General features: G+C 42.1%; 1 protein-coding gene across 5 annotated transcripts in view; it reads left to right on the top strand.

Moving 5' to 3' along the window:
* Window positions 1-27,412, top strand: part of PLCE1 (phospholipase C epsilon 1) — a 945,493-nt gene that overhangs the window by 378,239 nt on the left and 539,842 nt on the right. The window contains exon 1 of one of the 5 annotated variants that reach the window (XM_073596425.1): window positions 8,976-9,534. The exons of the other annotated variants lie outside the window; for them this stretch is intronic. The gene's annotated coding sequence lies outside the window, so the exon portion shown is untranslated. Of the gene's footprint in view, window positions 1-8,975; window positions 9,535-27,412 lie in introns of those variants that run through there. 5 annotated transcript variants of the gene reach the window in all.

The raw sequence follows: 27,412 nt of genomic DNA, 5'->3' as shown, positions 1-27,412 counted from the left end.
CTGTTGGGACTGCACTAATAATCAGTGCCCTGCTCATCAGTGTAAATGTCCCTTTAACCCAAGCCAGTTATCGGCTCTCTTTTCCCCTCCTCACGCCATCAGTGTGAGCAAAGGAAAGCCGATAACTGCCTTATGTTTACATCCGTGATCACCTGTCATTGGACACAGCTGATCACCTGGTAAAGGGCCACTGTGATTTGCCCTTTACCCTGATTTATGATCAGCTGAGTCCCAAGGGGGCACACGAGGCAGCGCAATCATGGGAGGACGTCCATGAGTGCCCTCCCAGCAAAGTAAGTCTGTGCTGTAGCTGTCTTTCGGCTATAGCGCGGGCGGGAAGGGGTTAATAATGTTTTTAGTTGTATGAAAGTTTTACAGGTACTGTGTTATAAGTAGTTTCAAATTAATATTAAAGTGTTACTAAAGTCACAACAGTAAAATCAGTCTGTATATGCAGTAAAGCATGCTTGTTATACTCACTGTGTAACCTAAGGGGTTAATCTCTTGCATTGTGTATAAAGGCTGTTTGATCCTGTCTCTCTGATCCTCCTCCTCTTCCATTGTCTCCAAAAAATAACCTGATATTTAGCCAAGGGACGGGCTGCACATGCTCAGTTTGGTGTGTATTGCTAGAGCGTTTTTTTTTTGGGAGGGTGCATGTGATCAGTACAGGGCCAATCAGCCCTGTTCAGACAGAGGATCAGGGGAGAATGAAAACTCCTACAAGCTTTACTAGGAACTGATAGAAGTCACAAGACTGCTATATACTGCTGATGAGAAATGGTTTATAGTTACTACGTTGATTGCATTTCCATGTTCTGTGTACTGTGGGAGACCAGATATAGTTAATGCAGGTTCAGGGTTTAGCAACACTTTAAGCATATTTTTGGTTCAATTACTGTAAAGAGAGTTTTGAATACATGAAAAAATTCTGCCCAATATGAACACATGCAAAAAAATCATTCCTGGGTTAGGTTTTTTTTTTTAGATTAATTTATATTTTTTTCAGTCAAATACTAGATGACTTAATGGAATCCTTTCAAGAATTGGTATTGCATTCCTGTTGGCTCTATCAAAACCTGTGTTTTTTCCTCCCCTCCTCTAAGCCCACAGAACCAGCCTCCACTTTATTATAATTATTATGTACAGTGGATATAAAAAAGTCTACACACCCCTGTTAAAATGTCAGGTTGCTGTGATGTAAAATTATTTTCCACCTTTTAATGTGACCTATAAACTGTACAACTAAATTGAAAAAGAAACTGAAATGTTTTAAGGGGGGAAGTAAAAATAAAAAATATGCTTTAGGAGCATATTAAACAAAGGTATTACACAGTGCATTCCAATGGGCAATAAATATAGAAGAGCGAAGGTAAAACCTGGGTGGCTAAACCGTAATGTAAAAAGGCTCATTAACCCTTTCACTGCCAAGTCCGTATGCCATACGGACCTACAAAAGGGCCTGCAGGTGGCCAGGTCAGTACGGCGTACGGACCTCCTTTCTCCCTCTCCTATAAGCTTATGGTCACTTCAATGACCATAAGCTTATATCAGAATTGTTCATCAGACTCTGCTGAACAATTCTATAACCAGTGGATTACAACCCGCTGATTAGCTTTATTAACCCCTAATGTGACTGCCCCCACCCCTCCTTGCCACCACTTCCCTGTCCCCTGCCTCTCTACCTCCCGCAGCTCCCTTCCAGCTAAAACTACTCCCCCCACTCTCCTCTCCTATACCCTTCAACCCCCTCCCCCCCCCCAGCACTGACCCCCCCATACCTGATCCGACCCACCCAAAATCGATCCCCCCACAGCCACGATCATCAGCCGGCATCCCTCCTCTGCCACTCCCACCAGTTCCATGTGCTGCTGCAGGCTTGGGGGGGATGCAGATGTGTCATCACTCAGCCCCCAATACTGGCCACCGCACCCCCAATCTATCCCTGCTCCTGGGGCATTCCTCCTTCTCCTCCCGCAGCTTGCAGTTTCTGCTCCGGTAAGCTGTCAGGCTAGGGATCGTGGCGGAGGGAGAGCTGTGTGGGTGATGTTTGGGCTTAAGGGGGCTTGGTAAACATGTGTTTACCACCCCCATAAGTGTGGCATCCTGGGTGCATGCAACGATCACTATGATCTTTCCTATGTGCCAACTGACATCTGATAATAGTAACAGCGAGTGTTACTATGTATCACACTGTCAGTTTATGAATGAGTGAGGAAGCTCTATGCAGATTCCTTATTCATTCAAGTAAAGTGATACAGAGAAAAGGACTATCTTCAGCCCCTTTCTCTGTCTCAAAAAATGAGATATGGGGGTCTGTTTAGACCTTTTGATTCTCACCAAAGACCCCCACCCCCCAAAAAAAAAAAAATGTAAAAAGTAAAATTGTTTTTAAAAAAACACAAACACAGAACACAGTAAGACCCCCCCCAGGTCCGCCCGCATTCACCCCTCCACGGTGATGCCCCCCCCCCTGCACTCACCCCTCCATGGATACTTCAGCTTCTCCTCCCGGGCCAACCCAATCCATCCTGATTGGCCAGGAGGAGAAGCCGGAAGACGATAGCAAATATTAATTCGCTATTGTCACAAGTGGGTGGGTTCGGGGTGCAATGCTCTGCGCCCCGAGCCCAACCTTTTTCAAGCCAATTAGAGCCTCAGGCTCTAATCATGTGGCTTAAAAAAAAACTCATACAAACGTATAAGTCCGGCGCCCTGCAGGGGGGTGGCGCCCCTGCGCCCCCAATGGACCGGCCGCTCCTGGACATGGAACGGACTCTGTCAAGCAGATCCTCCTGCTCAGCGCGGGATCTGTCTGCTGATCCCCGCTGAGCAGGCGGATGACATGTCCATGACCACTCTACTGATGTAGAGCGGACACGGACACAGCCCACTGTTTTCTATGGGGCAGTCAGATGGAAACGGACTGCCTGCACATTTCCATCGGATGCCATCCGATCTGCTAGATGGATGGGGTATGGAATCCCCATCCATCTGTTTTTAGCAGATTGGACTTAATCAGATACAGGCTGGTGTAAACGGACACATGTCCATTTACACCAGTCTCTCCATAGAGAACTTACAAGACTTTCAAGGCACACAGTATCTTTCTCTCTCTCTGCAGGTGGTGTCTCCAAGTATTGAGACCCCTAGTGCAGGAAGTTGGTTGCTCTTATAAAAGATAACACAACAGTAGTATGAGGGGTCACATTTTTTTTATAGCTAAATTTGTTTTCCCACTGCTTCTTTATCAATATGTTATGTCACATACAGTAATGTCTTTTTCATGCAAGCCTGATGGGTTAAACAAGTAGGAGGTGATACTGCATTACATAGACATACTCCTTATGTTGGCATCACACCATCTAATCTTTAAAACTGGTGCACCCGACTTGAGCATCTGTTGAGAAGATCATGAAGGAACCAGGTTGTGTAATATTACCGTAAAGTGTTTTCAAACAGGCAAGTGACATTTTGTAAGTTCTGTTTGTGAGCAGTTGCTGTTTGTTGCTTTGTGTATCTGTGTATGTCATATCCATTCATATTCTTTACACAGAAGATTGTGGTGAGTCACAGTGACACAGATACAGAGAACAGGCAGAAGCCGTGCCGTCTGTCCTCCTTACTAAGATATCTGTTTGTGGCCAGCCTCATTTATTTGAAAAAAATATATTGACGTGTGAATTGAAAAAGGTTATAAAATTAGATTATATTACATTATAAAATTAGTATAAATTTTAGTGCCATATCAGTGGACACACCTTGGGTAGCCATTAACATGTACATAAAACAAAAAGGGGCATTGCATTCATATTCTTTACACAGAAGATTGTGGTGAGTCACAGTGACACAGATACAGAGAACAGGCAGAAGTCGCACCGTCTGTCCTCCTTACTAAGATATCTGTTTGTGGCCAGCCTCATTTATTTGAAAAAATTATATTGATGTGAGTTATAAAGGGTTATAAAATTAGATTATATTACACTATAACATTAGTATAAATTTTAGTGCCATATCAGTGGACACACCTTGGGTAGCTATTAACATGCTTTGATATCATAGTACATAAAACACAAAGGGGCTACCCGCGTTTTAAAAGGGAAACATTTTATTTAGTACTTTTGAGCCTGGAAAATGCTAAAAACACACCAAAAACTCAATTTTCACTGCCTGCAAGCTTGATATACCATGTGATATCCTCTGGTGGCATGCTTTTCCTCATGTTGGTGTCCATGCAAACTAGGTCTAACCTTTTCCAAGAGAACTTCAAAGGTGGCAATTGACATGCGTGTAAAATTAAAAAAAAAAAATCTCTGGGTAATTTCGCAGCTGAACATAGATATTAGAAAGTACTGTATTTATTGGCGTATAACACTCACTTTTTCACCATGAAAATCGGGTGCAAATAGCGTGTGCGTGTTATACGCTAATACTTTTAATTTTAGCTGCCTCGGAGGGGACAAGGAGGGGGGCGGGACGAGTGCCGTCAGATTACATACAGTGAGAATCTCCTATTTACTTGGCGGCCTCTATAATAGGAAGTCCCTTCTCCTGGGCCGCCACTGGACCACCGTTCTGTCTATTATAGGAGATTCTCACTGTATGTAATCTGTCAGTGCTCGTCCCGCCCCCCTCTCTGTCCCCTCTAGGCTGCAGATTGACATCGATCAGGCTGCACTGGTGGCAATGGTGAGGCTGCTGCATTGATGGCAATGGTGAGGCTGCATTGATGTGGACTGATAAGGCTACATTGATGGCAATGGTGAGGCTGCAGATGGGCACTGACCCTTATTTTGCTTCAAAGCTCCTTATTTAAAATTTAAGTTTTTTTCCTGAAACTCCCCTCTTAAAATGAATATGCGTGTTATACGCCTGTGCGTGTTATACGCCGATAAATACGGGTATCTTGTGGACATGTGTTGAGCCATCAATGGATGTGTCCAGTAGCGACAAACTCTGGTCTTCTCATGCAATTTTCTACATCTTTGGAGCCTCAGGAAAAGCAACATCAGGAGCATTTCCTCACACATGCTCATCATGGGCTCCATATTAACAAACCAACCAAAAAATAACAGCTAGCTAGAAGGACAATGCTTTCTCAGCTGCTACTCACACTGTTTTCTCACAGAATCGCTGAAATAGTTAATAAATACTTGTTTTTAGTGCTTTCTAATCATTTGGGAGGGTCTCCTGAGGTTATCTTTAGTAAACGCTTCTGAACGCAAATGCGGCTAAATGCCGCTAAGCATGGCTTGTAAACGTCGCTAAACACACGTTTTTAAACGTGGATTACTAGCTGTGATGTTCCAGCGTTCAGGAGAGGTTGAGAAACATCCGGTGTACATGAAGCCTTAGGGTAAGTACTTGATGCAGACAGATACCTGTTACACATTTCAGGTGTTTTCCACTGCATATTTAGAATCTGCTAGAAAACCCACTATAGCTACTGTACTGCTGGAAAAAAACTACAAAGGAGCCCACTAAAACATAAAAAATAGAAATATCTTAGAGTATCTATGGTGAAAATGTAAAATCATATATTCATTTCCACATTGTATTTCAATTATTTCTAGCCTACTCCTATCAATGTGAATGATCTAAGTTTTTAAACTTACTTTGTGAAGATCCTCACACATTTACCTGGAATTCTGTGATGTATTCACTATGCCATGTTGATAGGCATTGCTGTGTCACAGAATTCACAGAGCCTACCTACTGAACTACAGAGGTGCTGAGAGGATATGATTCAGTACACAAATCACTGGCAGCAAGGTACTTGGGATATGAAGTCCTTAGAAACGGACAGTAAATGGCAGAGGAGAAGCTACAAAGCATGCAGGGAATCCAAGAAGTTGTGGAAAGAGATGGCCAGCAGACAGGCAGAACTCACAGCATGGAATGAGATTTTTCAAGTAAGCTTATATTACAGTGGTCTCCAAACTTTGGCTCGGGGGCCAGATGTGGCCCTTTGCTTGCCTTTATGTGTCCCTCAGGGCTCTATTCCTCCCGTTGACACCAACAGTGGGGCTCTATTACTCCCCCTAATGCCAAAGATGGGGCATTGTTTTACTGCCACAAACAGGGACAAGAACAATTTCTACTCCCACTGGCCACAGTCTGCCCCCCATCTAAAAACTCGAACACAGTAAAGTGGCCCTTTGTTTAATAAGTTTGGTGACCCTTGTTATATTGGATTGTCAGTAATAAGTATTGTTTGTAATTGTATAGCTATTACAGTGCTGATGTTATAAAGTGAAAGTGTGTGCTGTGACCATAGCTTTCCTTTAATATCTGGTAACAAGCCATAAACAAATGAGGCTTATAATAATATACTTTCTTACAGTTTATTTCCTTTTGATTATAATATAAAACAGTATGGATGTATAGGTTTAAGCTTATCTGCATATTTAGGCATGCGTTACCTTCTTACTCTTAGCTCAGTATTGTGTGACACAGTTAACATCAGTACTGACATTGAGTACATTCTCCAGGAGTGACAGTTGTATTCCAAGTATAAAGTGATGACATCACTATTTGCCACATCTATGGATGTTCTTTACATGAACCTTTATATCTGGTTGATGAAAGTGGTATTGTGACCCGATTACTGTGTGATACTTTATTTTTTTTTTATGTGCGTATACTGCTTTTGTTTGCATAGAGAGATTGACATCTAAGTCTCCCAGGGTAATTTTTCTCAAAGTATGGAGAGTACATTGCTATTTTAGGATCAGCCATCTGCGTTGCTTGAGTTGTTTCTTGGATGTGTTCTCTCAGTTTATGTTACAGCATGTATTTTGACTGTTGTTTCAGAGCACAACTAACCTAAATTCATTGGCTTTCTCCTGAACAATGTATGTGTTTTCATTTTCTTAGCAGCCACCACCTTGTGATTACAGCAGAATTTTATCATCTTGCGTCAATGTTTGTGATTGCAGTATTGCGTTTATGTTAGGTAGTACCCAATGAATTTTAGCAGACACTGTTTAAAATTATTAAGAGCACTTATTACATAATCACTTGACATCATATGTACCTCATGATATTTTGTAGAGATACTACACTGTGGGGTTGCAAATAAGTTTTTCACTTTGCAAGTAAATTTTCTCTTTGCATTAGACTTTTTCCTTGGCTTACTGAATGTGGTGCAATAAAAACCCAGTGATGTGCAAGTGAAAAGATAGAATCTTTGTTTGCGTATGACTGGATGATGGGCATCAGCCGCGTTCACTTACTTCACTAAGCTACAGGAAAAGTCCTGTGTGAACAGCCTATTTGCTTTTAGGAAACCAACCCCTATATATGTAGGCTAGGCTACCTATCTAAAGCCCACTAATTGCAAGTAATAACATTGCTCACAAGCATCTTTTGGTTGGTACAGCATGCTTGTTCATTAACTATAGGTTCACTGCTACATTTTACCACCAGTGATTTCACATATACCCCAAAATGAATGTATATATCCCCCCACCCCCCAAAAAAAAAGGTTAGTTACTGACCCGTAACATTGATTTAATCCTGAAGCTGAACTCCACGTGAACTCCACTCCTTCAGTGGGGTTGAACCCATACTGCAAGGGTTAACTGGGTTAACATTTAGGTCTAGGGGATTTGGAAAAGGGGTTTTTATATACCCGATCCTCTGCTTCTGCAGGTTCCGCTGTGTTGCTGGTCCCTGCAGCCCCTTCTCTCCTGCACTCTGACAGTCTAGGGTCCACTGTTGGCCTCAAGACCGATGCAGGGTCCCATTCACATTTGAGTAGCATGCACCTTTTTGGAAGCAGACAGATTGGGAGGGGAGTTATTTGCCTTACTTTTTATTACATGCGAATAGTACACCTTTCTTACATTTTCACCAAAGTGGAAAATCTTTTTTTAAAGTGATTCTAAAGCTTTGTTTTATTTTTTCTATAAAATTACAAGCATGTCATACTTACCTGCTCTATGTCATAGTTTTGCACAGAGCAACCACGATCCTCCTCTTCTTGGGTCCCCCATCGGCATTCCTGGCACCTACACTTCAGCAAGTGCCCCAATAGAAAGCAGAGTTCTATGGCGCCACTTGTGTGAGCTAACTTGTTAGCCACTCTGTCTGCATCTATTGACACAGCGCGGCTCGGCCCCACTCCCTCATTACAGGATTTGAGTGCCAGAAACGTGAGCCAATGGCTTCCACTGCTAATAAACTGTTGTGTTAGGAAAGAGAGAGCTGAGAAAGACACTGCGCTCATGCACAGTGCTGGATGGAAATCCGATTCAAGTAAGTATGGGGGGATTCTGCGACACAAGAGTTGTTTTTTATCTTAATGCATAGAATGTATTACAGTAAGACACCTTTAAGCTTTAGAACCACTGTACGTGAGTGTGGGGAAGGATTAGAGCTTCTGTTGTGTTTTACTGCTTTCCAGGGCTCCGAACACAAATAGTAATACAAATCTGATGAGGATTCTAGCTTACCCCACTATTACCCCATTATTGTTTAATTGCTGTCTGTGCTGCTTTTGCAGATTTCCCCTCACTCGCTGTCTGGAACAGTGGAGTCCATAATAGAATTAGAAACCCTCCAGAGGTTCCAACATTTACCCACTAAATGATCAAACCTATCAACACAAAAATAAAAAGTTTAGACTGGATATGTATACTTAAATGTTTTGGTTACTAGAACTTGGAACCAGGAATCTGTTAAAGGGGGGGTTGCTATTTCTCAAAACGTTTGCCTTCCTGACCACTAATTCCATAGCAGAATCCTGAAAATGTCACTCTTCGTGCTGATAGAAGGAGAAAGCAGAGTGACAAGTGATGAATCATGACTGTGTTGCTACTCCTTTTACTGTCCAGTCACAGGCTGAGGCTGGGCTCAGAAGAAGTGGGTTAAATTATGCTGCCCATCAGACTAGCAGCAGCAAAAAAGTATGGTGGAAAAAATCTCTTGATTGATGGTGATTATTGTAGTGTATTTGATAATTTATCTTTTAATTGGCTATTGTTTTTATTTTATTTATTTATTTTGACTGCAATTTTGCTTTAATTTGTTTTGTTTTTGTTTTTATCATAACACAGTATGAACAAAATGTAGTCACCGAAAAAAAATATTTAAAACAATTTATAGTAATAGAAAAAAAAAAAAAAAAAAAACAATAATAATGTAAAACCCTCTGAGAGAATTGCAAAGTTATTAAACTTCTGTATTTATTTGATTTCAAAATCCTATTGCCTTCTGTCTGGAAGGGTCTTAGTGTCTGTGCAGTGTTGATGCTGCACTTCCTCCTCTGAATCACAGAACTGACTTTTATTGGGGGAGGTGGGTAATTCGACCTTGTCACTAGCGAGCCAAATGCATTTCTTCTTCTGGCTTACACAAAGCATGCTAGTTATGCATTTGGCCATAGTTTGCAGCCTTAATCTGAGCAGCTGCTGCCTGACAGTAAGCGTGGACAAGTGCAGTGTGCTATCATTTGGAGACTTTCAAATTGCAGTACCTGCTCACCAAGGATTTTAGAGAGATATGATTGTTCAGTGGAAAGTTCACTAACAGGTAAGACACATCATCTCATTTTGTTCCTTTCTGCTGAACCTTGAATGCGTTAAGGATTTTCTTATATTGAAGAATATTGGTTATCATGTTGATCCTACTTAAGCTGACACTTCGAACATTGCACCTAGTATCCAATGCTTAATTTTTTACTACTACTGGTATTTAAAATGTCTGTGCTGCTACATAGTTTTAACTCTATAAGGAAAAGATAGTTGCTAATGTATACATGCACGTGTATATGCTTTTATGACCTTTGTGTTCAGATTGTGTTTAAAGTGCACATATTAGGCACAATTCTTTTCTATACTAAAACATTGTTTGCATTTTATTTTATCCTTGTGCAGCGTGCGTATACTTTCCATGCCAGATTTATGAAAGCTGAACCAAAGAGAAGTAGAGCTATAGCGTAACCTGTCGGGATATACTTTTTTTCCTGAGATTATGAATGTTGAGCTTAATTGTTTAAGTGTAATACAGTATACAGTTTCATATATTGTAGAATCAAAATGTTCATGTAAGCATAGGAAAATCTGAAATCCATTGGTGATTGGCATAATGCTAGGTTTAATGTCAAGGAAAGCAGTGTTTCAGCTATAGTCACTACAGAGTAAGTCATTTGTATGTATGTATTTATTGTATTTTAATTTGTTCAAGAACTGAAGCCCCTTATATTTGTCTTTTGCTTATAGATAAACATTGCAGGTTTTATTTAGGTTAGTAAATGTTGAAATGCGTGTCTGGAAATATAATATATCTGTTTCGCTTTGTGACCTTCTGTATCTCTTAACATTGGAAATAAAACAGTTCCTAAAAAAAATAGACACCTGCTTATTATATCACAGCTTCAATAGATGTTTGAACTTATACTTTGTGTGTTTGTTTTCTTATGTGTTTACTAAACATTATTGTGTTTGTAGAAAAGCAGGTAATGACAGCTTGAGCAATTTACATTTTTTGCTGTGATTTTATTGTTTATGATTCGCAGAGGTACAGCTCAAGTAGTTAGCTTTATCATTCAGCTTTCAGGGAAGCCAGACTGTACAGTGCCTTTCAGAGACAATGCTTATTATTATTGTTTATGAAGTGCCAACATTTTCCAAGGATTCCATCACAGCTTTGGCCTCACGCATGCCGTTGTATTATTTTTGGACGTTAGAAAAGATGCTCAAAAATTGCATGAACACTTCATAACATGCTGCTTACTAACTTAATCCAGGAGTCCTCATGAAGCGGAGTTGAATTTAATTAATACCTGGAAAGGCCGTTTTCTGTTTGTGACCCAGTGAGCACGCTAATTGCTGATTTACTTATGCCAGTAACATCATGAATAGATCACTAATTAAAATCTTCCTTATAAAATGCAAAATTGTCTATTTGAATTAAAGCATGAGCTTGATCTAGTAGAATCACTGAAATTCTGAAGAATTTTTTTCTAGATTATAGCACAAATTTAATTTTATGTGGCTCTTTGAGCTGTTGATTATGTTTCCATAAGCTTATTTTAACTGTTACAAAATGATGAATTTCCTTGAACTGACAAAAAAGGATGGTGTACATGACCTCAGTTTATTAAGACTTTGGAGTTGATTTGCTAAAGGCAAAAAGGCTGCACCCGCATTACAAAAGTACTTTTACTTATCCAATCCTCTGCCCTTTCAGGCTCCTCTGCACTGCTTGACCAGTCCCTGCAGTCTTTTCTCCCCTATGCTCCATCATCTTCAAGACCGATGCAGGAACAATCCGTCGGAGCATGGGGGAGCACCATCTGCTGGGGGATGGGGGATCAGGTGTGTAAAATTGCTTTTAAGTTCCTTAGACAGAAATGATCAGTTAACCCTTGCAGTGGGAGTACAGCCCCACTGCAAGGAAGGGTTTTCGGTTTCTTGGAGTCGGGCTTTAAAAAGCATGATAGCGACAATGTTTTAGTGCATATATATATATATATATATATATATATATATATATATATATATATATATATATATATATATATATATACTTTACCATATTTTAGAAGGTCCTAGTACCTTCGTAATAAATGAGATATTAGGCTTTAGTCACACCTATGCCTTTTTGTGTGTCTTAGTTTGTTGTACTGCATAAGACTGCAGCAAGAATGCAGCAAGCAAGACATTTTTATTTAATACACTAGCAGTGTACCTAAAACAGGCTTGTGAGAACAGGACCCAGTAATTTATGGTATATAAATCTGCAATCCATTCAGTGGTGCCCCGTGGCAGGTGATGTAGGCTGAGCAATATTTGCCTTTGACGACAGCCCCTGAAGGCGGAGATGGGCCGGAGTCCCTAATGTTCCTGGTTTACTTTGCTGCATACTGTCACCAGGTTGCAGCTCCCAAGATCGCCTCGCCAAGGGGTTATCAGGAATAGAACTGCTCAAGTGTGGATATTGTGCACTAGGCAGCAAGGAGGAGAATATTCAGGTCCAGGCAAGGGGTTTTGCCAGGCAGCAAATAAGAGAGTAGTCAAGTCCAAGCAGGGGTCAAAGGCAGGTGGCAATCAAGAGATTAGCTGGGTCAGTCCAAGTCGGCAGTGGTCAGCTATTCTCACAGGTAGGTATTATAGCTCTTTGCACAAGAATAGCTGATGAGAAGCTGCAGCGCTAGCCAGTTCAAAGGTGGCTGAAGCTTAAATACTCTTTTGGTCAAAGAACATGGCCAGTAGAACTCTGAATGCCCTACCGGCAGAGATTCTGCAAGTACCATCTGAAGCCAGGTCAGGGATTCGGCAAGTACAGTAACAACATGCAAGAGACAGGCAATTGTACACATGTATGTACTGCTACATGGTAACAATAAACACTGCTTTGCAAAATAAGCATCGAAGGCCTTGTTCACATCGGGCATCTTAATCCGTGTTGTGAGCATCTCCATGCCGGCAGTCGCATTGCTGTCTATTGGGATGCAGAGGCTGCATGAACACCCGGGGTTTGTTTGGGGCTGTGCACTCGTGCAGATATCACTTTGGGAGCAGTGGCTGTGTCTGTCTGGCCGCTGCGTTCTATTCCCATGCTCATAAACATAGCCCTGAACAAGGTACATATTAAATTGCCCTGTGTGAATGAGACCAAATAATGGTGCTGCATCTTCTTTCTGATTATAGCGTAGCCAGTCTATAATTATTTTGTATATTTCAGTAAGCATTCTACGAGGGCTTGCATGATATGTTTTCTGCCTGATGGTCTCCAGTGAATTCTTTAGATGGAAAATATGGCAATGGTAACCAATCAACTGCTAACTAAATCCTCATATTGGCACAACCATGCCAGCCATGGAGAGAGATCTTTCTAGCTGGGATTTCAAACAGTATTGAAGACCTAGTGAACTCCTCTTTGTGGGGAATAAAAATCTGTCCAGTTTGTTAAGCACACGTGCCATGGGGCTGGCAAAGATCACTGATGTGCTGGGCTTTTTCTTTAAATGCTATCAAATATATAAATATATTGTTTGCAATAAGTGATAAGAATCAGTGGACTGCTAACATGCTGTAGGAAACATTAGCACCAATTTACCTTAATCTAATCCCTGTATAATCCCAGAAAGCACCTCAATGTCGCATGGAGTGTACTTTCTGAAGCCTATCATGTGTAATGTCTTTTCTCTCTGATTCATGTGTTGCCAGTCAATGTCAGACTTCTAGGACAGGTTGAATCTGGTTGGTGGTGGTTGGTGAGAGAAGCCAAAAAGGTGAACTGGTTGAATAAAGCAATGACTGGTTGAAAAGCAAAATGCTGAGAAGGCATGCTTTTCTCTCTATGCATATTTGTATTTGGTTTATTTTAATTTTTAATTTAAGTGTATTTATGGTGTTGTATAAGGCCAGAGTAAATTATTTTCAGTGTAATGTTTTCGTGAGAAGTAAATTAGGCATATAATTGTGTAGTTTTTCCACATATTCCCAGTATGAGTGGAGACCTTTAGTACCTTTCTTGTGGATAGTAAACTATTGTTTACAGTATACCCAACCATAGTCATTATAGCTTTTCCACTGCAATAACTATTTGACAGTTAACCATGCTTTTGTCTTTTTAAAATATTTGAAATGCCCAACTGTGGTTTATTTAAATATTTTTAGCAAAAACAAAGATTTCCCTGAATATTTTGGCTTTTACCACTTGGCAATTCTCAGATATGGAAAATCAACAAGGGTTTATGTCAAAATGGAAAGAACCAAAACTATTTATGTAATTATGCTGTAAAATATTATTATGGGGAAAAGCCTTTTTTTTTTTTGTTCTGTTGATTATCCACAGCCAACAAAGCTCTCCCATTGGTACAGATACCCCAGCATACTATACCAAAGCCCCTGTTGCTATAAAAGCGGCTCATACAATTTAAGCTGGTCATACATAGATTGAAATGTGGCCAGTTCAGCAGGGAGCAGCCAAATATCGATCCATGTATGGGCAGTGTGATTATACAACCAGCCTATCGGATTTTACTACATGCGATTACTGCCAGTGGCTACAGCCCCTAACAGTAATCATTTTATTCTGCCAGCTAGGAAGGTGCCCCATGCTCCCCCAATCCCTCCTCCACCGTCAAAATGCAATATCGCTGCGGGAGGCATACCCCCATCAACAATACCCCACAACACTGCCTGTGTTGATGTCGGAATTGAAAACATTTCTTTCAGAAAATCTATTCATCTATGTCTTGCCTTAGACTCTTAGTGGTTGATTTACTAAAACCGGTGAGTGCAAAATCTGGTGTAGCTGTGCATGGCAGCTTCTAACTTCAACTGGTTCAATTAAGCTTTGACAAAAAAAAAACCTGGAAGCTGATTTGTTTCTATGCAGAGCTGCACCAGATTTTGCACTCTACGTCTTTAGTAAATCAACTCTTTAGACTCTCACCCTTGTAAAGCTCAATATGTGACCACATAGCACCACATTAAAGGATAAGTTCACCTTTTGGAACATGTTACATGTTCCACCCCTGTTTAGAATTTCTTTTAATTCCTGTATGTTAAAATCAATAAAATTAAATTGAAAAAAATATATAATTTCAGATAAAATATAAGCCACTACATTATATTTAATTCCCTATTTCCTTTATGTCCTTTCTCATTTGGAAATGCAGCAAGTACAGTGTTTGCAAAGCATTTAACAAGTTTTGAGCAGCTTTCTTGAAGCCTTTAAAGTAGCTTTCGGCTGAGAGTACAGAACAGAGATCTGAATTAGAGGATTGATTGTGGCTTTAAACTAGCTTGATACCGGCTTTTATCCAGTTTTGGAATAAAAAATACTTTTTTTTCTTAAAGTTACAGTTACAATCCCAATTAAGATCTGTAGTCAACACTCCTCGATTATTTCTGGGAGAAGCATTAATGGCTTTAACAAATTAGCAGGAAACATATTACTTGCTTTGCTAATGCTTGATAAAACTGATGTACATCAGACTAAGAGTAATACACTCAAATTAAACAATACCTTTGTGTATATGAAACAAGCTTTTATCAATTTTCAAAAAAAAAAAAAAAAGCTTGATTAAGGCTACAGTCACTCCCATTAAAATCAGCGTATTCAGCAGTTCTAGACTAGTGCTGAAGGTTTTTTTTTTTGGCATTAAAGGGGTTGTAAACCTTTAGAGTTTTTCACCTCAATGCATTTTATGCATTGAGGTGAAAAACCTCCTGTATGGCTGCAGCCCCCTCCCCAAGTCCCCGTTTTACTTACCTGAACCCCCTCTATCACGACCCAGGGATGAGCAAACCAGCAAAAGCTGGTGTATCGGGTCCTGATTGGATGGATTGATAGCAGCGCAGCCATCGGCCTTTTGGCTAAGATCAAGTGTAGTATCTGTTCTTATCAGTTTCCAGAGGAGGCGCTGTGCTACTCTAGTTGGGGAGGGCCAGCAATTCCAATGGTGTTATAGTGCCTGGAAGGGCTGTTTCCAGCAGGGACTATGCCGAGCTGCCCGACAGATACTGGGGGCCGGCCAATGGTTGAGTCTGAGCCATCTGGAAGGGTGCTCCTGGTGAGGATGGGTGCTGCATCTGGGTCTGGCCGGAGGGTCGGGTCCCTGGCCTTCTGGCCTAGATTGTGGTAGCTCTAGCTACGGACAGTTTTTCAGAACAGAACACTGGCTCCTCTCTAGCAGGGGGGGAGGAGCGGTTAGTAATTCCGAATATAATTAGGAAGGAGTGATGGGAGCGACGGTGGAGCTTCATGCCTTTCTGCCTGGAGTGGGGGCGGCTGTGGTCTGGGTCGTTGGTCAGGGTTGGTCCTGAAAGCCTATGGAGTATGTGCCCCTGGAGTGGCAGTCCAGGGGTGCCAAAAAATCACTGTGAGTGGCAGTCACTTTGATTTGAGGCACCACGGTCACTGTACCATAGAACACGCTTGGGCCAGGCCTTTTGGCTGGGACCAGAGGAATTTTTTATTCCTGGCCGGAAGGCCTGGTCATTGTTGCACACAATGGCCACCTTTTCACTCTCCTCTTCACTTATACTTCCCCACTTTATTTTATTAATTAAGCCTATGTTTGTCACTTTTTGTATTTTTATGTTTGTACACAGTTTGTTGCACTGTGTGATGAGTAGGGTTGCGGGTCCTCGGGCCAGCCCTGAAAGTCTTGGGAAGGGGTGGACATGGCCTTTTGGCTTAGTTCGCCCTCTCTCATGGGGTCTCCCTTCAGGGGAGCCTCACCTAGTACTTGGGTGAGTCTGTTTCGCCAGGCCCTCCAGAGAACGGTGTCCATCTGGTTTCGGCCAGATGGACCATTGTAAGTACCCTTGTCCCCGTGTGGAGCCTAACGCCCCGGGGGATTCAGGGAAAGGCACCTTTGTGTACCCGTTTGCTCATTTTTGTGTTTTACTCTTTATGTGTGTGCACATTTTTTTGGCACCGGGTGAAGTTTTTGGGTGTGTTATGCATGCCATAGGCTTTCAAAAAAAAAAAAAAAAAAGATAGCAGCGTAGCCATTGGCTCCCACCGTTGTCAATCTAATCCAATGACTCGGGGGGCGGGGCCGAGTCATATATTTGGCTTCTATGCACGCCGAATTAATGACTCGGGAGCGCACCCGCAAGGTAACCCCCGGGAGAACTCTTCTCCTAGGGGTTATCTAATGCAGGGAGGAGCCGTGAGAGCCGCCAAGGGACCCCAGAAGAGGACGATTGGGGCCAATCTGTGCAAAACGTACTGCACAGTGGAGGTATGTATGACATGTTTGTTATTTTTTTTTAAAATGTAGCTTTAGTGTCACTTTAAGGGCTCATGCACACAGAACTTAAAATGCTGCTGCTACAGGCATTGAGCGTTATTTCTTCTTCCAGTAAAAGCTCTATGTAAGTCTATGTGTCCACGCAGGCATATTAGAAAAGGAGTGTTTACAAGCAGGAAAAAACACCAAAGAGTGTTCAGAAAAGGAGTCAAAAAACAGAAAAAATACAGAATGTGCCTAAACGCATCTAAATGCACAAATGTTAGTGTTTGAGCATTAATGCATTCCAGGGGGCAGAGTAAATTAATATTTGACTAATATAATTAATGCTCAAACGCTATACACACCTGAACGTGTGTGCAATACATGGCGTGCAAAAAATGGCATCCCAAATATGGTGTGATTTTGCTGCAATTGTCAGCGCGACAGACTCATGCTGCAATTGCAGGAAAACTTGAGCTTAAAGGGGTTGTAAAGACAGAAGGTTTTTTTTATGAATGCATTCTATACATTAGGATAAAAAAAACCTTCTGTGTGCAGCAGCCCCCCTAATACTTACCTGAGCCCATCTCTATCCAACGATGTTGCAGGAGTGTCTCGTCTGCCCGGGACTCCCCTTCTTATTGGCTGAGAGAGCCGCGTGACGCCATTGTCTCCCGCTGCTGTCAGTCAGCCAATGAGGAGAGAGGGGGCCGGGCCGCGGCTCTGTGAATGGACACAGGGAGCAGTGGCTTGGCTCGGGTGCCCCCATAGCAGGAGGGAGGGAGCGGCCAGGAGAGCTGAAGAGGGACAGGAGAAGAGGAGGATCTGGACTGCTCTGTGCAAAACCAGCTGCACAGAGGAGGTAAGTATAACATGTTAGTTATGTTTAACTAAAAAAAATGAGACTTTACAATCACTTTAAAAATCGTGTAAAGCTTTTTGCACAAAAAATGAGCAGGAATGTTTTTTTTGGGTGACAAACGCACATTTGGCAGCCTATTGCAGTGAATGGGCTGCTTTATGTGTGACACATCGAATCGCATGCAAATCACTCATAAAAAATTGTGAGTGGGAACGTAAGTTCACGCTACGAGAAATGTCAATGGGAACTTCCAGGCACCCATGTGCATGGGGCCTAACAAATTGCTGGAAACTCATTGGGAGAATTTACTAAAATTTGAGCAGATAGAATCTTGAACAGCTGTGCATAGTAACCAATCTACTTCCAGCCTCAGCTTGTTCAGTTATGCTTTGGAAATGAAATCTAAAAGCTGATTGATTGCTATGCACTTCTGATCCAGATCCTGGCTGCTCCAAGTCCGGTAACTTCTCCTCATTAAAGAATATGTAAACCCAACGTTTTATACTCCTTAAATGTGCCTGCTATACCATGTACTAGTATGGAAAAATATCCTGTTCTCTTTGTATTGCTTAATTTGTGTGAAAAATCTGGCGTTCCTGCCAGTCCCTCTGCTTTCCTATCAAAAACTGACCAAACTAGGCATGAGAGCACAGCTTGGTCGGTTCTCTAGCTATGTTGGGAACTCAGCCTGCACTCCTCCAATGATCAGACTTGTCCTGACACCCTCTTCCCTGCACAACCATTCACTGGGAAGATCAGTGTGCTGATGTTTGTCCCCCTACGGCTCTTATGCAGCTGAGAACAAAGATTATGCTATCACCTATAAAAAGAAGAAAAAAAGGCTATATAAAAAGTTTATATATAGATATATATATCTATATATAGATACATATATATAGATATATATCTATCTATAGATAGATATAGATAGATAGATAGATAGATAGATAGATAGATAGATAGATAGATAGATAGATAGATAGATAGATAGATAGATAGATAGATATGCCGTGTACACACGAGCGGAATGTCCGACAGAAAAAGAAGCTCTTCATCCTCTATTCCGATCGTGTGTATGCCTCATCTGACTTTTTTTTTCGAAAATTCTGACGGACCTAGAAATGGAACATGTTCTAAATATTTGCGACGGAACCAATTCCTATCGGGAAACCCGCTTGTCCGTATGCTGTTCCGACGGACCAAAAACGATGCATGCTCTGAAGCAAGTACGAGACGGAAGCTATTGGCTACTGGCTATTGCACCTCCTTTTTCTAGTCCCGTTGTACGTCACCGCGTTCTGGACGGTCGGACTTTAGTGTGACCGTGTGTAGGCAAGACCGTTTGAGCGGAATTCCGTCTGAGTTCTGTCGGAGGAACCTTCGGAGTTTATTCCGATGGCAAAACCGGTCGTGTGTACAGGGCATAACTGTGTACTAGGCTTTCGTTTAAATAATACCTTAAAGGTATCTATAGACATGAGACACTTGTTGCATAGTCAAAAGTCTGTAGGTGCCAGAAGACTACAGCAGACAACACCTATTAATCTAAGAAGAAATATTGATTGATCTTGCTTCCACTAGGAATACATTTTGTGTTTTTCTCCATAAAATAAACACTTATCAGATGCAGCCCCTCCTAACAGTCATCAGGGGAAAACAAAATTTTCTCTACAGGGTGATCTGTTGCACTCCATGGTCATCCCAAATGAACAATGATCATCTAATTCCTTAAAGTGGTTGTAAGGTAGAAAGTTTTTTACGTTAATGCATTCTCTGCATTAAGGTTAAAACCTTTTACGTGCAGCTCCCCCCAGCCCCCCTAAATGCCCGATCCCAGTCCAGCACTTTGCACATCTGCAGCAGCTCTTCTACCCTCTCCCCTATCTCACAGGCTTGGCTGAGAACAGCAGTCTGTCAAAGCCTGTGACCTGAGAGTTGGAGGCCGGGTTGTGTGTCTGAATAGATGCAAACAGCCTGGCTCAGGAGCAAGCTCACATGAGTGCCTCCATAGCAAGCGGTGGGAGGAGCCAGGAGTGCGGTCAGGGACCCAAGAAGAGTAGGATTAGGATCATGGATACTCTGTGCAAAACCATTGCACAGAGCAAGTAAGTATGACATGGTTATCATTTTAATGAAAAAAAGGGAGGCATTACAATCACTTTAAAGTAAGCACTTTAATGCTGCGTACACACGATTGTTTTTCTCGTCGGAAAAAGATATGACGGCTTTTCCAACGGGATTCCGCTCAAATTTGCCTTGCATACACACGGTCACACAAAAGTTCGCTGAAATTACGACGGTCAAGAACGCGGTGACGTACAACACTACGACGAGCCGAGAAAATGACGTTTAATGCTTCCGAGCATGCGTCGAATTGTTTCTGAGCATGTGTAGGGATTTTGCGCGTCAGAATTGCCACAGACGATCGCATTTTCGGATAGAAACTTTTCCCGACCGAAAAATTGAGAGCATGCTCTCAATCTTTTGCTCGCTGGAATTCCGCCAGCAAAAGATCGATGGAGCATACACACGGTCGCATTTTCGACTAAAAAAATCTCATCGGTCTTTTGCGGGCCGAAATTCCAACCGTGTGTACGCGGCATAAGAGAGAAATGTATCAAATCAGGTTATGCTGTGCTTTGCCCCCTACCCCACCTGCCACCAATGAAGCATTATTACAGTGCCTTGAAAAAGTGTTCATACCCCTAGAAATGTTCCAAATTTTTTCTTGTTTTTTCTTGTTACAACCAAAAACGTAAATGTATTTTATTGGGATTTTATGTGATAGACCAGTGATGGCGAACCTTGGCACCCCAGATGTTTTGGAACTACATTTCCCATGATGCTCTACTACACTGCAGAGTGCATGAGCATCATGGGAAATGTAGTTCCAAAACATCTGGGGTGCCAACTCAAAGTGGCATATAATTGTGAAGTGGAAGGAAAATAATAAATGTTTTTCAAAGGTTTTTACATATAAATATGTGAAAAGTGTGGCGCGCGTTTTGGGGATGTCTACCAGCTACCAGCTTTGCACATCTAGAGAGTGACATTTTTGCCCACTCTTTGGGCTCAAGCTCTGCCAGGTTGGATGGAGAGCATCTATGAAAGGCAATTTTCAAGTCTTGCCACAGATTGTCAATTGGATTAAGGTCTGGACTTTGACTGGGCCATTCTAACACATGAATATGCTTTGATCTAAACCATTCCATTGTAGCTCTGGCTGAATGTTTAGGGTCGTTTTCCTGCTGGAAGGTGAACCTCTGCCCCAGTCTCAAGTCTTTTGAGAACTCTACAGGTTTTCATCTAAGATTGCTCCGTATTTGGCTCCATCCATCTTTCCATCAGCTCTGACCAGCTTCCCTGTCCCTGATGAAGAAAAGCATCCCCACAACATGATGCCACCACCATGTTTCACGATGGGGATGGTGTGTTCAGAGTGATGTGCAGTGTTAGTTTTCCACCACACATAGCGTTTTGTTTTAAGCCCAAAAAGTTCAATTTTAGTCTCATCTGACCAGAGCACCTTCTTCCACATGTTTGCTGTGTTCCCCACATGGCTTCTTGCAAACTGCAAATGTTACTTCTTATGGCTTTCTTTCAACAATGGCTGTCTTTTTGCCACTCTTCCATAAAGGCCAGATTTGTTTAGTGTACGACTACTAGTTGTCCTGGGGACAATTTTTCCACCTGAGCTGTGGATCTCTGCAGCTCCTCCAGAGTTACCATGGGCCTCTTGGCTGATTCTCTGATTAATGCTCTCCTTGCCCAACCTGTCAGTTTAGGTGGAAGGCCATGTCTTGGTAGGTTTGCAGTTGTGACATACTCTTTCCATTTTGGGATGATGGAACAGTGCTCCATGAGATGTTCAAAGCTTGGGATATTTTTTTATAACCTAACCCTTCTTTAAACTTCTCCACAACTTTATCCCTGGCCTGTCTGGTGTGTTCCTTGGCCTTCATGATGCTGTTTGTTCACTAAGGTTCTCTGAGGACTTCACAGAACAGCTATATGTAAACAGAGATTAAATTAAACACAGGTGGACTCTATTTACTAATTAGGTAAGGGAATTGGTTCCACTAGATTTTATTTAGGTGTTTCAGAGTAAAGGGGGCTGAATACAAATGCACGCCACACTTTTCAGATATTTATTTGTGAAAAATGTTAAAAACCATTTATCATTTTCCTTCCACTTCACAATTATGTACCACTTTGTGTTGGTCTATCACATAATCCAATAAAATACATTTACGTTTTTGGTTGTAACATGACAAAATGTGGAAAATTTCAAGGGGTATGCATACTTTTTCAAGGCACTGTAGGCAATGAGGCAAAAGTTGGTTTGGAAAAAAAATGTCATGCAGAAATCCTGTGTTCTTTGTAGGTATTTTTGAGACATATTAAGCTCAACATTATCAGATTGTTCTATAGCTTCATGTAGGCTAATGAGGAATGAAAGAAAAGCAAATACTATAAACACTCCTATTTCAGCTGTAGACTATACAGTGCCGTTTATTTTTAGAAAGTTACACTTTCTGTGATGCATAATTTATGATAAAGCCACCGCAAAAAAAAAAAAAATTACGTTTTTATTTTGGTCTCTGTGAATAGTGGCAGAAGTGTTTAGTTATATATTTTTTCTGTGATGTAACCAATTCTAATAGTCATTTCAACCATGTTCACAATAACAAACTATAACGTTCAGATTCTAACTAAGGTATACTGTGTGTATTTTTTCTTTTATTTCCAAATTTTGAAAGCTGGAAAAGCAATCCCTTGGTTCTAAACAGTTGCGTTTTGTTCACTAACCTGCAATAAAACATTATAGCTGGTACCTGATTATTTGCTATGGCCAACATACTGTGATTCACAAAGAAATTGATTATTTTTGCAACACTTTAAAAAGTAATTCCACTTTTGTTCAGAAAAAAAACATTCCCCTCTGAGTGATCTATGTACATTGCAAGGGTCCTACTATTTGTTTTTCTGAAGTGAAAGCTGTCTGTGTCCATGTGCAAAATGAATGTGAATGGGACTGACTTTATAACAATCAGTCAGCTGCTGCACTTTCAGGGTTCTAATGAGGAAAGTGGCAGGGTCTGCATCCCTTTAAATGTGATTTGCCTTTAGGAGTATTTTACCAAAAATGAAATTTTTGTTGCATGGGATGCCCAATGTCTGACTTATATCTTAGTTAAGACTTTGTGGGAAAATCAGTAAGTCAATAACACAAGGAGTCAATTATTATTATTATTATTATTATTATACAGTATTTATATAGCGCCAACAGTTTACGTAGCGCTTTACAACTTGAGGGTAGACAGTACAAGTACAATACAATTTGATACAGTAGGAATCAGAGGGCCCTGCTCCTTAGAGCTTACAATCTAAGAGGGGAGGTCAAGAGATACAAGAGGTAATAACTGTGGGTGATGTGCTGATTGAGAAGATAAATGTACAGTTGTTAGGTGGGGGCCAGATAGGCTTCTCTGAAGAGATGAGTTTTCAGGGATCGTCTGAAAGTGGATAAAGTAGGAGAAAAACGGACGGATTGGGGTAGAGCATTCCAGAGGATGGGGGAGGCTCTGGAGAAGTCCTGAAGGCGAGCATGGGATGAGGTGACAAGGGAGTTTGAGAGCAGGAGGTCTTGGGAGGAGCGAAGAGAACGATTAGGTTGGTATTTTGTGACTAGGTTAGAGATGTAGCTAGGGGCCAAGTTGTGGATGGCTTTGTAAGTTATAGTTAGTATCTTGAATTTAATTCGGTGACTGAGTGGCAGCCAATGGAGGGATTGGCAGAGGGGTGTAGCAGACGCTGAGCGGTTTGTGTGGTGGATGAGCCTGGCCGCAGCGTTCATGATGGACTGAAGTGGGGATAGCCTATTTAGAGGTAAACCAATGAGGAGGGAGTTGCAGTAGTCAAGGCGGGAGATGACCAGGGAGTGGATTAGAAGCTTTGTGGTGTCAATGGTTAGGAAGGGGCGTATCTTGGAGATGTTGCGAAGACAGAGGCGGCAAGCTTTGGATAGTGATAGAATGTGGGGTCGAAAGGTTAGTTCACAGTCCAGGATTACACCTAGGACCTTGGCGTGGGGAGATGGGTTGATAGTTGAGCCGTTGATCTTGACAGGGAGATCAGGGGAAGTGGCACCTGAGGGAGGAAATATCATGAGCTCGGTTTTGGATAGGTTGAGTTTGAGAAAGTGATGTGACATCCAGGCTGATATGTCTGCTAATAAGTTGGTAATGCGTGAGGAGACAGATGGAGAGAGCTGGGGGGTGGAGAGATAGATTTGGGTGTCATCAGCGTAGAGATGATATTTAAAGCCGTGGGAGGCAATCAACTGACCCAAGGAGGTGGTGTAGATTGAGAAAAGGAGAGGTCCGAGAACAGAACCTTGGGGGACCCCAACGGAAAAAGGAAGAGGAGAGGAGGAAGTAGAGTTGTAAGTGACACTGAAGGAGCGGTGGGATAGGTAGGATGAGAACCAGCGAAGAGTGCAGTCACGGAGACCAAAGGAGTGGAGTTTTTCGAGGAGGAGTGGGTGGTCCACTGTGTCAAAGGCAGCAGAGAGATCCAGGAGAAGTAGTACAGAATAGTGTCCATTGGCTTTAGCCATTAGTAGGTCATTTGAGAGTTTAAGGAGAGCAGTTTCCGTGGAGTGTTGAGGGCGAAAACCGGACTGAAGGGGATCAAGAAGTTTATTCATGGTCAGATGGTCACTTAATCGGTTGTAGACCAGTCTTTCAAGAAGTTTGGAGGAGAAGGAGAGTAAGGAGATGGGACGTAAGTTGTTGAGATTGGTGGGATCCAGTGAGGGCTTTTTTAGTATGGGGGTGACTAGTGCATGTTTTAGAGAGTTTGGGAAGATGCCACAAGAGAGGGAGAGGTTGAAAATGTGAGTTAGAGAGCGTAGAATCGAGTCAGAGGGTGAGCGTAGCATTTGCGAGGGAACAGGATCCAGGGGGCAAGTGGTTAGATGAGTGCTAGATAAAAGTTTAGCAACCTCAGTAGTAGTAGCAGGGTTGAATGAGGGAAGTAATGACTGTATCTGTGGACATGGGGTGTTGCATGGGGGAGGTTTTTGCGCATTGGCGATCTCCTCATGAATTGTATCAATCTTAGTTTTGAAGTGATTGGCAATCTCCTGGGCGGTGATTGAGTTGGTGGGTGGAGGCAGTGGAGGACAGAGTAGAGTGTTGAAGGTAGAGAAGAGTTGACGTGGACTGGATGAGAAGGTGTTGATGAGTGTGATAAAGTAGGTCTGTTTGGCAGTGTGAAGGCAGGAGTAGTATTTTAGGAGGGCAGATTTATATTGTGTGAAGTCTTCCTGGGTCTTAGTCTTATGCCACAGGCGCTCAAGAGCGCGGCTACGTTTTCTGAGACTTCTGGTGTCATCTGTTTGCCAGGGTTGTAGCAGTCGGGGCCTAATTCTGCATGTAGTGAGGGGGGCCAGCTTGTCTAGGGAGGAGGACAGTGAGCTGTTGTAAATGAAAGTAGCTAGGTTGGGGCAGGACAGGGGGGAGATTTTGTCATAGAGGTGATCAGTAGCAGAGTAGAGAAGAGAAGGGTTGAGGTGGCGAAGGTTTCTGCGTGTAACTGTTGGGCGGTTGGAGGGAGAAGAGGTGGAAGACAAGGAGAGAGCAAAACTAATAAGGTGGTGATCAGAGAGTGGGAATGGATTGTTGGAAAGGTTGCACGGAGTGCACAGATAGGAGAAGGCAAGGTCAAGGGTGTTGCCGTTGGAGTGGGTAGGAGCCTGTATCCATTGCTTCAGGTCAAGCGATGAGGTTAGACTGAGAAGTTTAGAAGTAATAGTAGTGTTAGTGTTGACAGGGATGTTGAAGTCCCCAAGAATAATTGTGGGGATTTCAGAAGAGAGAAAGTAGGGTAGCCAGGCAGAGAAGTCATCAAGAAAGGCTGATACCGGTCCAGGGGGCCGGTAGATGACAGCAATTCTTAGAGAAATGGGAGAGAAAAGACGAATGCAATGTGCCTCAAATGAGGAGAGTGTCAGAGAGGGAGGTGGGTGAAGAACCTGATAGGTGCTGCGTGGGGCTAGAAGGATTCCCACTCCACCTCCCTTCCGTCCACTTGGTCTGGGGGAGTGAGTCCAAAGAAGGCCCCCATGGGAGAGGGAAGCAGGAGAAATAGTATCCGATTCATGAAGCCAGGTTTCAGTAATGGCAAGTAGGTTAAAGGAATTTGTGATGAAGAGGTCGTGGAGGGCGGTGAGTTTGTTGCAGACAGAACGTGCATTCCACAGGGCACAGGAAAAGGGGGGGCTGGTTTTGGAAAGAGGAATATGGACCAAGTTCTGTGGGTTGCGGCTCCTGCCAGAGGGTGTAGGGGGATGGGAGCGTTGGGCAAAGACAGATGATGGTGGCCCAGGGTTTGGGGATATGTCACCAGAGATTAGGAGAAGCAGGAGGGTGAGGGAGGTAATGTGGGACTGTGATTTATGTGAAGGGGCATGTCTCAGAGTACTGGAGGTTTTATCAGTGTATGGATGTAGAATGAGCGAGAGTTGGTAAGAGCAGTAGTAGGGGGAAGACAGAAGGCAGGGTGATATGTATAAGCAGGCGGGTGGAGAGGGGGGGTGAAGGTAAGAGAGTTTGAGGAGAGAGGACAGGAGTTCTTTGGTGCCGATACCGAAAATAAATCTTCCTTGATCCTGAAAACCGATACCGAAACCGAAATAGGCTTTTTTTATATATTAACCAAAAAAATTATTGGATACACAAAATTGTGTTACATTCGTATTCATTATATTATTTATATGCAACTTAATCATTAATTTTAGGAAGAAAAGAATACTACAATCCAGTAATGTCAAAAAGTACTTTGTCCGTAATAAATAGTGACCCACATAAAATTGGACAGTGGACACAGAAGATAAAATTAAAATAAAATAAGATTGCAGTCAGTGCACATTGCACCACCATACCAAATAAAACAGGCATAAAAAAATAAAATAAATAATATATAATATTAATAATAATAATTAATATTAATATAAAAATGCCAAAGACTGACTTATATTTTATTAATTTCCAACTAACATCAGAACTAGTAATTCAGTTCTCTCTCCCTAAGGTGTCAGCGGCTGGATGTGCGATAAGTGTATGTATGTATGTAGCTGCGGGTTACATACATAGTCATACAGTAGACCGCACTGTATCCTGGAACACAGACTAGTCTACAGCAGCAGTTCTCAGCCAATCACAGCAAGCAATGTAGACTAGTCTGTGTTTATGGAAGTCTCCGTCCATACCCGGAACACAGTGCGGTATAGTGTATATAGTACTGTAGTATATAGACAGCCACAGATACAGAGCATACAGTTTTGCACATGCAGCGGGCTGACAGCTTAGGGAGAGACAATGACATAGTTTGGCCCAACAACAGAACTTCAACAAACTATGTATAAGTAAGTACTTTAAAGAACAACTCTCCCAACTAACCATAACAGAAATATGGCAGAAGGCCGTTATTCTGTTTCACAGTTTCTGTAAATATAACATAGTACAGTGCTATCTGCTATGCTATAATAAAATTTTTATTTTATTATTTTCTTTCAACTTAAATGATAACTAGTAGTTTTTTTCCCCAAGTTCTCTCCCTAAGGTGTCAGCGGCTGGATGTGCGATATAGAAGTGTATGTATGTAGCTGCGGGTTAGATACATAGTCATACAGTAGACCGCACTGTGTTCTGGCCCCGGGTATGGGCGGAGACATCCTGAAAGTGGAACACAGACTAGTCTACAGCAGCGGTGCTCAGCCAATCACAGCAAGCAATGTAGACTAGTCTGTGTTTATGGAAGTCCCTGCCCATACCCGGAACACA

This window comes from Aquarana catesbeiana, linkage group LG08 (assembly GCF_042186555.1).
Source record: "Aquarana catesbeiana isolate 2022-GZ linkage group LG08, ASM4218655v1, whole genome shotgun sequence".
NCBI classification, from domain to species: domain Eukaryota; kingdom Metazoa; phylum Chordata; class Amphibia; order Anura; family Ranidae; genus Aquarana; species Aquarana catesbeiana.
Note: the sequence above shows the minus strand (reverse complement) of the source record. Positions and strands in the feature narration are given on the sequence as shown.